Source organism: Ursus maritimus, unplaced genomic scaffold (assembly GCF_017311325.1).
Source record: "Ursus maritimus isolate PB19 unplaced genomic scaffold, ASM1731132v1 scaffold_25, whole genome shotgun sequence".
NCBI lineage: Eukaryota > Metazoa > Chordata > Mammalia > Carnivora > Ursidae > Ursus > Ursus maritimus.
The window spans coordinates 11,910,029-11,923,187 of record NW_024425008.1 but is presented as its reverse complement, the minus strand read 5'-3'; the positions used below and the strand labels follow the sequence as shown (position 1 = coordinate 11,923,187).

The following is a 13,159-nucleotide window of genomic DNA, read 5'->3' as shown; positions in this document are numbered from 1 at the left end:
TGGCCCCTAGCAGGTGAGTCCAGAGATGCTGCTTTACAGTCTACACTGCACAGGACAGCCCCCCACAGCAGAGAGTTAACTGGCCATAAATATCAATAGAGGAGCCGTTGAGACCCCTGCTTCAGAGACTGCTCTTGTCAAGTTTCCCAAGAGCTCCTATGATGCCAAGTCTGAGCAACTATTTTCCATGCTCAACGCACCAGCCCTTCTCTCTTGGATCCTGTGATGCTTCTCTCTCTCTTGGTTTTCCACCTATATTTTGGGCCATCCCCTAGTACGTTCTTCTTCTAGCTGACTCAGTCCTGGGTTTTCTTCTCATATTTCTCTTCTCTCTCTCTCTTCCTAATTGGCCTGTCCAGTGCCTTCCTACCATTCGCACGAGGGCTTTGGAGCCAGCCTGTCTGGTTTGGGTGCCAGCTCTCAGCTTCCCAGCTGTGTGACCGTAGTAACAATTTCTTCTCGGTTACTGGGCAGCCTTAGTCTCTTCTTCAGTAAAATGGGGATAATAATAGCACTTCCTACACCAAGTTGTAATCACTGAATGAGGAAAACCAAGTAAAACTCAACAGAGTTTAAATGCACACGCTAATTGTTATTATTGGTGTTTCTGACTCTATGACATGAAAATTGCCTGTCTTTTTCCTTTTTACCAGAGAGCTCAAAAACAGATAGATACTGACGACTCACCAGATCAAATCAAGACAGGGGTCAAGTTCAATCTAATTCCAAACAAAACTAGACAGAAATACAACTTGAGCATGTGCTGTGTGCCAGGCACAGTACTAGGCTAGGAATTCCTGCCCGGGAGAGCTTACTTGCAGGAAATAGACACAGAAAAGTACAAGGAAGTGATAGCTAGCATAGGATGGGTGCCCAATTACTGGAAGACCACGGTTCTCAGACAGGGTTCCATGAAACGGATTCGTCAAAGATGCCTCAGGTAGGTCCTCAAACTTTTGAAATCCAATCGCTGCATTTTTTTTCAATTGAGGGATCGTTGACACATAACATATTAGTTTTAGGTGTACAGTGTAATGATCCCATATTCAAATTCCTATTTTGAGATTTACTTTAAATTGTTTTTTTAATTAAGATGTTTTAGGGGTTTTATTTATTTATTTAAGTAGTCTCTACACACAACGTGGGACTTGAACTCACCATCCCAAGATCAAGAATCACAGGCTCCACTGACTGAGCCAGCCAAGGCACGCCTCTTTCGAACTATTTTAAAATTGTAATAAGAAGAATGCACTTATGAATGGCTTATGGGCTAAATTTCAAGATGGTAGATAGCATCTACCATTGAGCTTTGTTTCAGGTTGGCAGATTTTCCTCCAGACCGAGGAGGTAAGCGTCTCCTTCCATCTCTGTTTCATAGAAGAAAATCCTCATTCATCTAGAGAAGAGTTGCAAGAGGGACTATTTTGTTTTGTTTAACAGCTTTATTGGAGTAATAGTTCATATACCATACAATTCACTCATTTAAAGTTTGTGTTTTTTTAATAATTATGATTTACAACTGCTTATCTTGGTGAATCGGATTCTCTTGAGATTGTACAAAGAAAACGCAGGTGGAGTGCCTGGTGATGCAGTCAGTTAAGCATCCGATCCTTGGTTTAGGCTCAGGTTGTGATCACAGGGTCGCGAGATGGAGCCCCACGTCGGGCTCCACACCGAGCGTGGAGTCTGCTTGAGATTCTCCCTTCCTCTCCTCCTGCCCCTCCAGCTCACGCTCTCTCTCTCTAAAATAAATAAATATATATATTTTTTAAAAAGAAAATGCAATAATAAAGCAAAATGAGGATGCTATGGGGTGATGTCCACAAGTGTCCATAATATCAATTTTCAAATTTTTATGTTCAAGTGAACCAAAATATTTCCTTCGGCTGTCTTTCTAAGTAATTATATAAATTTGAATGTAGAAAATTATTTCATACTAACTAAAAACCTTCATTTATCTGCTTTATGTGTTGAAGTTGCACACTGGAGTTGGATTGAAGAGATTTAATTCGACAAATACCAACCAAGTACGTGCCACACACCAGGCCTCGTTCCAGGCTTTGGGATTCAGCCATGAACAAACAGACATCAGGCCCTGCTCTCATGAAGCTTAGATTCTCCTGCAGTAACTGGAGAGAAATAAACAGGAGGACGCATCCGATGGTGAGAAGCTCTAGAAAAAGCCAAAGCAGGCCGTGAGGGGTCAGGAGCATGGGGAGGGAGGGGCAGGTGGGAGACAGGGAACAGGCCAGTGAGGGGTCGTACAAGTGCAGGATCTGACCCTGTCTTTATGTGAAATTTTGGTATTTTGCTCATCATGGATTTTTTTGCATTAATTTTGATTTTTTTTTGTTAAATCAGTACTTTTGGCTACTGAGTTCTTTGGTACGCTCTTAAATTTCACACCCTGGTTTCAGCCCTGGAAGCAGGGTCTGCATAAATGTGATCACAGCACGAGAGGAGGGCTGAGATGCCTGGTTAAGTCTTCAGACTTTACTCTGTGGTCTTTGGAAAAAGCCCTGGAGGGTCTGGAACAAGTAGATGATGTGACCAAAAATACCAGCTGGGGATTCTTGGTCTGCAAGCCTTGTGGAGAATGAGCGGAAATGACCAGAGCGCCAGGACCAGTCGGGGAAATGTATTGTGGCTTATCTGGAGATGCGGGAACAGTAGGCAGTGGAAAGGAAGGCTGGTGGCCCCATGCCCTTCACGTGTCTTTGCCTGCCCCTAAACCACCCCAGAAGTCAAGCAACTGGGCAGACACACTGAATGCCAGTCTCTTGCCTCTTTCTGTTTTCAATATGGTCGATTTGTGCAAAACAGGAAGTTCTGCTGTGACAATGGCATTATTTGTGGCTGAGGAACGTACTTTCGAGAACTCTAAAAACCATCGGTCCCTTGTGCTGCAGGTCAGCCGTGCTTACAGAACCTCCTGTCGGGTGGGCCCCTTTCCAACAGGGGTGGCGACTTCCCCCTGCTCTGCCCACGGAATGAACTCAAGAGCTGCTCTGTTCCTAAGACAGGGGACGAGGCTGCTTAGGCTTTCGGGAACTCCCAGCTGCGTGGGGTCCTGGCACCGCAGAGGAGAGGGGCTGGCTGAGGGCCAGCTAGGCCCTGTGAAGCAGGGAGATTTACAGGGAGGTCACAGGAAACCCTCCCCCGCCCCAGGCTTTGTCCTAGATAAACGGTTCAATCCGAGGTAGCGGTAGCGGCTGCTGGCTGGGGAAACGCAGAGGTAAGGTAATTCCTGGAGACGGAGGCGGACAGGAATGTGCCCTGGGCCCGGAGCTGGAGTCAGGACGCCAGAGCCTTCCGCAGAAATTCCTAGTCCCTGTTCAGTGGAATTGGAATTTCTGGCTCTGATTCACCCTGGTGGACTCACTACCTGGGACTTCTCTGGTCGTTGTCTAAAATGACCTTTTTATTTATTTTGATGTAAAGTTCGATAATTCATTAGTTGCTTTTTTTTACTAGGCCATGACGACATTCTTTTGGAGAGTAGTCTTTTGGAATCAGAGTCTAGGTTGGAACCTGACTGTGGCTTCCTAGCTGTGTAACGTCGTGCAGGTTGCTTGACCTCTCTGAGCCTTAGCTCCTTCATGGAGTTTACATGACAGAACCCAGCAGTAGTCAAATCCCTGCTCTGTGGCTGGATGTCCACATGACTGTGGGCCAGACACTTAGCCCTCCGGAACGTCGGTGTTCTCATCTTTGACAGGGCATCACAACAGTGAAATCCTCCAGAGCATGGTGGTCAGGATCAAAAGAGACAAAGCCCTAACTAAGATAAAACATGAACATGGCAAATAGTAAGAACTCAATAAATGGTTACTATAGTTACTGCTGTGGTTGGAAATGGTAGCTATTATAACATAACTTTGCAATAAAATGCAATAAACATGGGAGCAAGTTGAATTTCAGGGCCCCCGTGAAATGCTGCAGAACTCTCCTCTGGCTCCCGTTGACTGACTCAGTCAGGCATGGATGGAGCGCCTACTATGTGCTGGTCACTTTGTTACAAGCAGGGGACATGGCAGCCAGCCAAACAGGCATGCTCCCTGCTCTCATGCAGCTTACTGTCTAGTGGGAGAATCAATCAAATAATTTTATGAATTTAGAGGTCCCTAAAGTGATTTGAAGGAGAAATCTGGCGGTTATGAGAATTTATAATAGAAGATGGCAGCTTGGTCTGGGGGGCCAGGGACACTTCTGGAGGAAGTAAAGGTTGATTTGAGATCTGCAGATGAGGGAAGTGATGAAGTCTGCCCTATGTCCCGCCCCGGACCTGCGGGGGCCCTGACGCCTGGAGGACTTCACACGTCGGCTGCCCTATACTCTGGGGGCCTCCTCCGCCAGGTGTAAAGTGCAGATCGTAATACTCAGGGATCTCCCTCCCTGCTTTCCCTTCGAGAGGTGGAGCAGATCAGAGATCAGAGTAACAAGTGCACTTTGCAGAAAGGGGAAGTTGTATGGGGCCCGAGAAGGCAGAATCTTGGTTGGAGGCCCAGCCTGAACGGGAGAGAGCTGGCAACCAGAATCCAAGCCCTTCTCGGCTACCTCTGCAGACTCAGCAGACAGGGACTTGCAGGCTTCCTCCCTAACCCGTATTTCCCGGGCTGATGTAAAACGAGCGAAATGAGGCCAAGGGGTGCTGGCTGCGGGCCAATGGTGTGTGGTTTCTCCTCCTCGAGGTCTCCGTGGAGCCAGAACAAGACATGGACTTTGATCTCTCTTCAGCAGCTGGCAGGAACCTCAGTTCTAACCGGAGGCCCGATCCACTTTTGAGGACTGATCCCTCAGCCCACCACTGTCATGGGGCAGCCACTTCTGGAAGCTTCCCATCTAATTCAGGCTGGGAAAAGCATCTCGATTCCTATTTCTGTCACCCACTCAATCCCTTCCATCGCCTTCCCTTTTCTTAACTTTGGAATAGTTTCAATTACCTGGCATACAATAGTCACCTGGGTTTAGGGTTTTTTGTTTTGTTTTGTTTTTGCTTTTGAGGGGAACTCATTTTAGCTGAGCAATTACCAGCAATGGCTTGATTATACTCCTAAATTCTTTTGACACAAGCAACTGCTTCTTTTCCAAAGCATGCTCTGACACTATCGGAACATTGTACTGGTTCCCTGCCCTAGCAGTCTGGCCGGATCTCACCCACTGAAAAAACCAACTGTAAATATTTGACATTCCTCGTACCTCTGGTAGTCCCCGCAGTCTAACCTTCTGGGGCTCTCCATTACAGCCTTAAGCCTCAAGGAAACATGGAAAGAAAAGGCCGGGGTCTGTTCCAGGCTCTGAAACTCTGCCGCTTTATAAATAGTCACTGCTTGAGGGATGCATGTTAGTTAGGGTGTCACCGTAGTTTAGGTTTCTAATACAGCCTTTTGTGTGTGTTTTGTCAAATATAGACACATAGAACTTACCGTTTTCCCCATATTTAAGTGCACAGTCCTATGGCATCAAGTACATTCACAGTGTCATGCAGCCTTCAGCACTATCCATTTCCAGAACTTAGCCATCATCCCAAACAGAAGCTCTGTACCCATTAAACAGTAGCTCCCCATTCTCTGCTCCTCCAGCCCCTGGTAACCACTCATCTATTCTCTGACTCTTATGAATTTGGCTCTTCTAAGTACCTCACGTAAGTAGAATCAGATAATATTTGTCCTTTGGTGTCTGAGTTCTTTCACTTAGCGTAACGTCTTCAAGGTTCATCCGTGTTGTGGGGTGTACAGACTTTCATCCTTTTTATAGATCCCATTGTGTGTATTTATGCCCCATGTGTTTATCTATTCATCTGTTGGTGGAACACTTGGGTTATTTCCATCTTTGGGCTAATGTCTAATAACGTTTAACATAATTCATGGGATCTGGCTCCTCTGTGACTTGGGACCAATGTAACAACGACCATTTACTTCTGTTCATCCTCAGAAACAGGACGTCAATCAGAGCAACTTCCCACCAGGGCTCTGCAGGCAAGGCTGGGGCTAGGGACGGTGAAGGATGAGTATGTGTGGTCACTGGGGACCTTTGCAGAGCTACACAGAGGGTCTGGCCGGTCAGAGATAGCACCCTGGTTGGGTGGGATTGCACAACACGGGGGTTCTGCTTCTCTCAATCAAGAGAACTTTCATTCGTTCGTTCAATTAATTAAACCCGTTCGTTCTATTTGTTCTCTCGCTCATTCATTCCAATATTGTTTAACACAGTCATGAGCTCAGACTGCCCTGAGCTTCCAACCATTAGAGGCAGAGAGACAAGCAAATCGACACCGACAGAGCCTAAGGGTTAGGGCTTTGGGAGCAGCAGCGTGGCGCCCTGTGGGAACCCAGAGGTGGCACCTCTCCTGTACCTGGGTGCCAGGAAAGGCTGTCTGGAGGAAGTTCGCACCTGTGCCAAGTCATTAGGGAAGGCAAGAAGTTAGCCAGTGGAGCAGAGGATGGAAAGGCTGAACCAGGCCCAGAAGAGGCCCGGGAGGGCCCAGGGATGAAAGGGAAGACAAGAGTTGATTTATGTACGTGTGTGACTTGCGTTTTGAGGTGAGGGTGCAGAGATTCACGAGAGGCAGGAGGTGAAGCCACAGGTGTGAGCAGGGACCATTCAGTAAGGGAACTCGGGTGGTGTTTAGGCTTCATCGTGGCACAAAAGAGAAGTCGAGTGGCTTTGAAGCAGGAGAAGAAAGTAGATCCTGTTCTACCCTTGACGGAGCCACCATCTACTGAGCCCTTTCCGAGGGCTGGGTGCTCCTCCAGTGCTTCGTGCTTACCCCAGTTAACCCTCACGACAGCTGACCAAGGTGAGCGATGAGGTCCAGAGAGGAACTTACCATGGCCTCCAAATGGGGGTGGCAGGGTGCGGATACAACCCTCATCTCTGCTATTCAGTGTGGTCTGTGGGGCAGAAGCAATTGCCTCTCCCAGGAGCTTGTTGGAAATGCAGAACCTCGGCCCTAGACCTTCCGCATCAGAATCTGCCTTTTAACAGGATCCCCAAGTGGTTCCTGAGCTCACTGAGGTCTGAGAAGCGCTAAGGTGATTCCCAGGACTCAGTGCGTATTAGCATCTCCTGGACGGTGCCCCGGCTCTACTCCTGGATGAATTACATCAGCATTTCTGGGGCTGCCACTCAGGCATCAGGATTTTTCAAAGTTTCCCCAAGCCTTTTGCATTACGCGTGCCCATTTCCACGGAGGGCAGGCTAACTCCTGCAGGAACGACCGGGCACCCAGCCACTGGAGGCTCTGCAGCTTTAAGAACGGGAGCTGGCTGCCTGCCCAGAAGGCCACAGGAGGCCACCCCGCCATTGCACGCGGGCCACGTGAGCACGGGCTGCAGGCTGCCACAGTCAGCGCTGGGGCTGGCCTGGGCTTGCAGACCTGAGCCCTGCGAACAGCCCCAGTGGCGGTGGCGCGGGCAAGCCGAAGAAAGGGGACCTTTATGCCTTTTTGGGGGAAGCACACATTCTGCGAGGCCGTGGAAACAAAGAGAGGAACTGTTTGTAGCCCTAGTCCAGACGTCCCAAACCAACAGTAAGTCAGGAGGGCACAGGACCCGGTGCAGCCCCTCCCGCGCCCCAGGACATCACACACACCCCCACCGGCAGCGGAGCAGCTGTGGGCCGCGCACGGGCTGTTCCCTGAAATTGTTTCTCCACGGGGGGCCTCTGAAAGTCAGGGCTCAGCTCCCCAAGAGGTGCCACCCAACAACACCTCAGGTGTGGGTGGCGAGTCTCCACTCTGTCCCCGCGCCTGCCCGGGCCTTGAGGTCCATGCCACGGCCCCGAGAATGCCAAGGTCGTGTGAAAGCAGAGAAAGTAAAACTGAAACCTGTCAGTGTAACTGTCGGGCTGGGGGCCGCAAGCCTGCCTGTCACGAGGCAGTGAAGCTAATGGCCACAACGGGGGTGGCCGAGGGGGCCGTGGCTGGCATGAGGCAGTCGGCCTGCAGAGTTTCCTGGGCACCTGTGGGACGTCGGCAGGGACCTTTGAGGAGGGAAAGGTGGAGGGGAGGCAGCAGCCAGACCATCACCTCCACCTTGGCTGGAGGCAGAGCTCTGTGAATGCTCTGCCAGGCTCTCCCCGGGCCGTGAGTCGTCTCCGTCTCCACTGGGGGGCCACGACCAACTTGGCACAGGGGGTTGCAGCGGCGTGCTTCTGACGCGTGCGCCACCGAACACTAAAGGCAAAGCCTTGTGACTTTGGGGTGTCCCTTCTCTCATGTTATCTGTGCCTCCCTGCCCCCCTCCTCCATTACGGACAATTGAGAGCTAACTATAATCCGCCTTACTTCCTGAGACTGTGCAAAAATTATCCCGCGTTGGGGGCGGGTAGCAGGCTGAGATCATGTTGGCAGAAAGGAGAAGGTTGGCATTGATTGGCACGCAGAGGAGGGGAGCTACTTTGTGCCTTCAAGAGCACTGGGTACATGCTAAAAGGAAGGGAAGGGGAGGTCTGAGAGTAGGGAGCAAAGAGAAAGCTGGCTTTACCAGCAGGTGCAGTGAGGATGAGAAGGAAGGAAGAGGAAGGTGGCCTGGGGTGAAGGGCAGGGCAGGGTGGGGTTAGCGGAGAGAACGCAGAACCGGGGCTTGTCCATCATGACGATGAGGCATCAGAAAGAGCCAGATGTGACATCCGGCTGCAGGGTTAGATCCCAGAGATCAACTGCTGGCCCCTGAAATGTTTTATTTATTTATTAATTTGAGCATGCTTGGAAAATGGGGAGATTTCATGTATGACTCTGAAAGCCCTGGACACCAGGCTTACACAGCGGTCCCTACTCACATGCAAGCATTTTGCCTGCCCCACCGCACCCCCCAACCTCTGTACCTGCCCGGTTCTCACAGGCATTGCAAACTGCTGCTACTCCTGGTCTTGATAATAATGATTCTCTTCTACGGAGCCTTCTATTGGGTGTGTGTGTGTGAGCCTGTGCACACACACACACACACACACACACACACACACACCATGCACACAGGTGTGCTCTCTTTCAATGAATTTCAATTAATCTCTCCCCTTTTCGGTGGAGGCTGACAGATGCCCAAATCCAGACATACCCCTCTCCCTAACAGACTCCACAGCCTTTCCAGGCGATCTGCCAGTTGCTAGATGACATTTGCATTAAAAAAACGGAGTGCATTTTCTTATTTTGGTTTTAAGTATTTCCCAGCCTGCTTTAAGGCGATATTTCACGTATGCCACACTGGATAGCTTTGAAAGCATTTCTTAAATATACGTGAATTCATTTTCTCCTTCCAACAGTTCCGAGAGATCACTAGTTTGGGTCCCCTTCCTGTGCTCTCTTGGAGAAAACCAACAGCAGAGAAACCAAATGACTTGCCTTGGTCCTGCAGTCATTTTGAAGAAAAGTTAGTCAGAGTAAGCTGTGTCCTTTACCCTGCATGGAACTGTAAAACGTTCTGCTCTGAAAAGCATAGTGACTAAGGGTAGGATCTCCATCTAGAGTACTGGTTGGACTACTGGTTAGGTCCGTCAGTAGCCGTGCATCTTCAGACAAAGTACCAAACCTCCCAGTGCTTGCTTCCGTAAAATGGGGATAACAGCCCTTATCAAGGGAGCGTTGTGTGGATTAAATGAGATAACATATGCAGAGTGTCTAGAACAGTGCCTGGTACACTGTAAGTTTTTAATCAATATCACTGTCAGTACTCAAACTATTAGTATCTGCACCTGTGGGAAACACTCTGTATGCCTTAGGGCACAGGCTAAGTTGTAACAAAAACCCCAAAATACATTGGCTCCAGAAGGATGGAAGGGTATTTCTCTTACACCTGCTGGCCAGGATGTAAACAGCTCTGCTCCACAGGGTCCTTCAGGAACCCAGCCTCCCTGAACTGTGTTCCTTCCCACTCCCTAGGGGTGTAGGGTGTCCCCCTCTTCTGCCTGGTTGTAGCTGCTCAACCACCTCCACCTTCTGCTCCTGCCTGCAGGCAAACAGCCCCCTTCTGGATGACGCACCTCGGAAGTTGTTCAGGCCCTTCCACTCAGATCGCTCATTGACCGGAACCGGCACACTTGGCTGCAGGTGAGTCTGGGAAATGTAGTCTGTAGCTGGGCCAACTAAGTATGCCCAGGTAACACATAGGAGGAGTCCTCTTACTAAAAGGAAGAAAGGGAGGGCGGAAACTGGGGACCGGTCCTGGTCATGGGGCCATACCTGTCCCAGATGGGCGCTTTGGACTAGGGGGCACCAGTGCCCCCTCAGGCTGCCAGTTTCTCGGCCGGCCTGAGCTCTACTTCCTGATGGATGCCTGATATACTCCTGGATTTGTTCTTTAGCAAAATCTAGGGACAGCTCTTGGCTCCATGTTTCAGATAAATGCCTCTGGCAGCAGCGCAGTTATCTCCTGCCGGCTTGCCAGACCGACTGTCCGTGGGGTTGGACAGCCTGTCCCCTTACCGCCCAAACCTCCTAGCAAGGGTGACATTGGCTCTGTTTATTTGTTGGTTCTCTTCTGGTCTTTTGACAACTTCCCCAACCTGCAATGTAAATTCCATACTCCAGAGTCTCCAGAGAGTCACTATTCCTTGTGATCTTGAGTCCTGGTGGCTGATGAAGGAAAGATCCTTGCTCCTTCCGTTCTCCTGGAATCCATCCTTGCATGTGTTGAAGAGGCAACCTTCCCCCCACCTCATCAAAGATTACCTATGAGCCCACAGGGTTGTAATAAAGAAATCAAGCCACATGTTTGGTGGGTGGTTGGGCAGCCGTGTGGTCCCACAGCTCTGTGGCCTTCGAGTTCAACCTCCATGGTGTCTACATTTCTGAAAGCACTAAGTAAAATAACAACCTGGCTCAATGAAAGGGAATGTAGATCGACATTCCATTCTCATCGTTGCAAGGAACTGAGATTGGATGGGCCAAAAAAGGGAATACCAATGGTCTAGGGGGAGCTTACTCCAGGGACAGAGAAGGTACTTTGATGTATATTGCCTAACAGATGAAGAGGGAAATTGGTGTTTGTTGAGGGCCTACCATGTGCCAAGCACCCACTCAAGGCAGAAGTCAGAGCGAGCCCTGAGCAACAGAACAGGCACCTGGTGGACTTTACAGCCTAGCAGGGGTACGCTGCATTGACCATCTCATTTAATCCTTGCACGTTCTGCAAAGCATGGATTTTTCATATTTTGTGGACCAAAAATGTGAGCGCAGAGAAGGAAATGGTAGGGATGGTTTTAACCCCATATCTGCCTGATTCTAAAACTCCTGCTCTTTCCATTTTTGGTTTATCTGCCTCCGGACACTGTCTTTGTTGAAAAGGGACACTAGGCTATACACAGAAGTGACCCTGCCCCTTGTGCTAAACACCTGAACCAGTGACTGCTATTAACTCAGGCGTGGCTTCACTTGACTGTGGGGGCTGGGCTCTCACTCTAACCCACATCTCTCTCATCCCTCTTGCCTGCTTATCCTTCTGTGTGCACCCACGCAGCTGAACCGCCCTGCTCCTTCCTGGGGCTCTGACTGCTGTAGGAGGACTTGTCCATCACATCATCTGGACCATTAGAGTCCTGGGTTCCCAAGGCTGCTGGGAAACCCTTCCAAGTGTCCCTAGACCTTCCCCTGTCCTGTTTTGTAATTGGTTCCCCTCCTGACTGTTCCTCTTCCATCAACCTCTGTTTGAACCTCCATTTCATTGTCTGTCATTATCATGACGAGGATCTGTCCTGTCCACTGATAAAACTGAACAAAATTGAGGGCCCAATAAATTCTCTAGGTCCTCCCTGGTAGTCCCCCAGTGTGTCTTCTACTCTGCTTCACCACTGCTCCCATGCCAGGGAAGGGGTGTGCTCCTGCCCATGGCTGATCGTGTACAGGCACCCTCCCACACCCCCCCAGGAAGCCCCCTCCAGTCACTGTGCTCTCTTGCTCGCATTGTCAGCCTCTTGTCTACCGAAATTCTCAGCAGTGTCCCCAGTCTGAACAGTACTCTGTCCTTAATCCCATATTTCTGTCTAACTTCTCCCTTCAGTTTCCCTCTCTCTCCCCCTTCACAGCCAAGATTCTTGAAAGAATCGTCTACACTGGCTGTCGACACCGCCCGCCTGCACATTCAGTCCTCCATCACCCATTGTGATCTGGTGTACGTTCCCATGATCAGATGCCCAGACTGATGTCATGAGAGACAGCCATTCTCCAGGTCCAGGTAGTGTTTTTCTTCCCTGAGGTGACTCCATCTTTCTAGAACGTTGGTACTATTGCCCCCCCCCCCACATTTCGAGCCTCCCTCTCCAGGTGCCTCTGCTCTCTAGGTTTCCACCTTACTTTGCTGGACATTGTTTTCCATCTCCTCATGGTTTCCCTATGGAGACCTCCTGTTCCACCCATTTCCTGAATGTCCCCTGGGCCTCTGTGTCTCACCCACTGCTCTTCTCACCCTCTCCCTTGCCGTCCTTGGTGTGCTCCCCACTCTCCCTCCTGACATCTGGTCCGGAATGTCCAGTTTCTCGTGGACAGCTGCTATGGCAGTCCCCAGGTTCCTCCCACTTAGCATTCTAAAGCCAGACTCCTCATCAGGCTCTTCCAAGACTTATCCATCTTCTTATGTCCTTATTTTAGGAATGGTACCATGACCCCATCTTCCTATGCCAGAGCAAAGAAATCTAGTCATTATCTTGGATCCCACTTCTCATTGCACCTTTTGCTTTCAATCAGCTATCATATTCCAGTGAATCCTCCAACTCCTGTACCCCCCCCCTTTTCCCCTCATTCCCTTACCATTGGGGAAAGCCTCTATTGCTTCTCACCCACCTATGGCAAAGGACCCTCGAGGGACTGTCTCTACTTCTGTCCTTCACTGCAGTCCTGCCGTGGTCATCCCGCTAATGCCATTGGCTCAGGGCATCCTCCTGCTCCTCAGTGCTCCCAAAGATCTCCAATAAAGTTCACGCGCCTTCAGTTAATCACATGACCCTTCCTGACTGATTCCTTGCCTACCAGTCCAGCCCCTCTCCATCTTGACTCCAAGTGTGCCCACCACTCAGGGGGCTGCAGGTTCATGCCTTGGGACATGTCTTCACCAGCAGGGCCTTCTTCTACCTTCCTCCTGGGGCTAATTTCCAGTTGTCTGTCAAAACTCAGCTCAGGCAGCATCTCGCAGGCCACGACTGCCTGGCGCTGCTCTCACAATTTCACTCA

The 13,159-nt window shown here is 49.9% G+C and overlaps 1 protein-coding gene across 13 annotated transcripts in view; it reads left to right on the top strand.

Annotated features, from left to right (window-relative positions):
• The first annotated feature begins 7,313 nt into the window (after positions 1-7,313).
• The window catches only part of DGLUCY (D-glutamate cyclase), a 74,029-nt gene continuing 68,183 nt past the window's right edge, over positions 7,314-13,159 (top strand). For all 13 annotated transcript variants that reach the window (XM_008698671.2, XM_008698637.2, XM_040641534.1 and 10 more), the window contains exons 1-2: positions 7,314-7,531; positions 9,951-10,045. The gene's annotated coding sequence lies outside the window, so the exon portion shown is untranslated. The remainder of the gene's footprint in view (positions 7,532-9,950; positions 10,046-13,159) is intronic.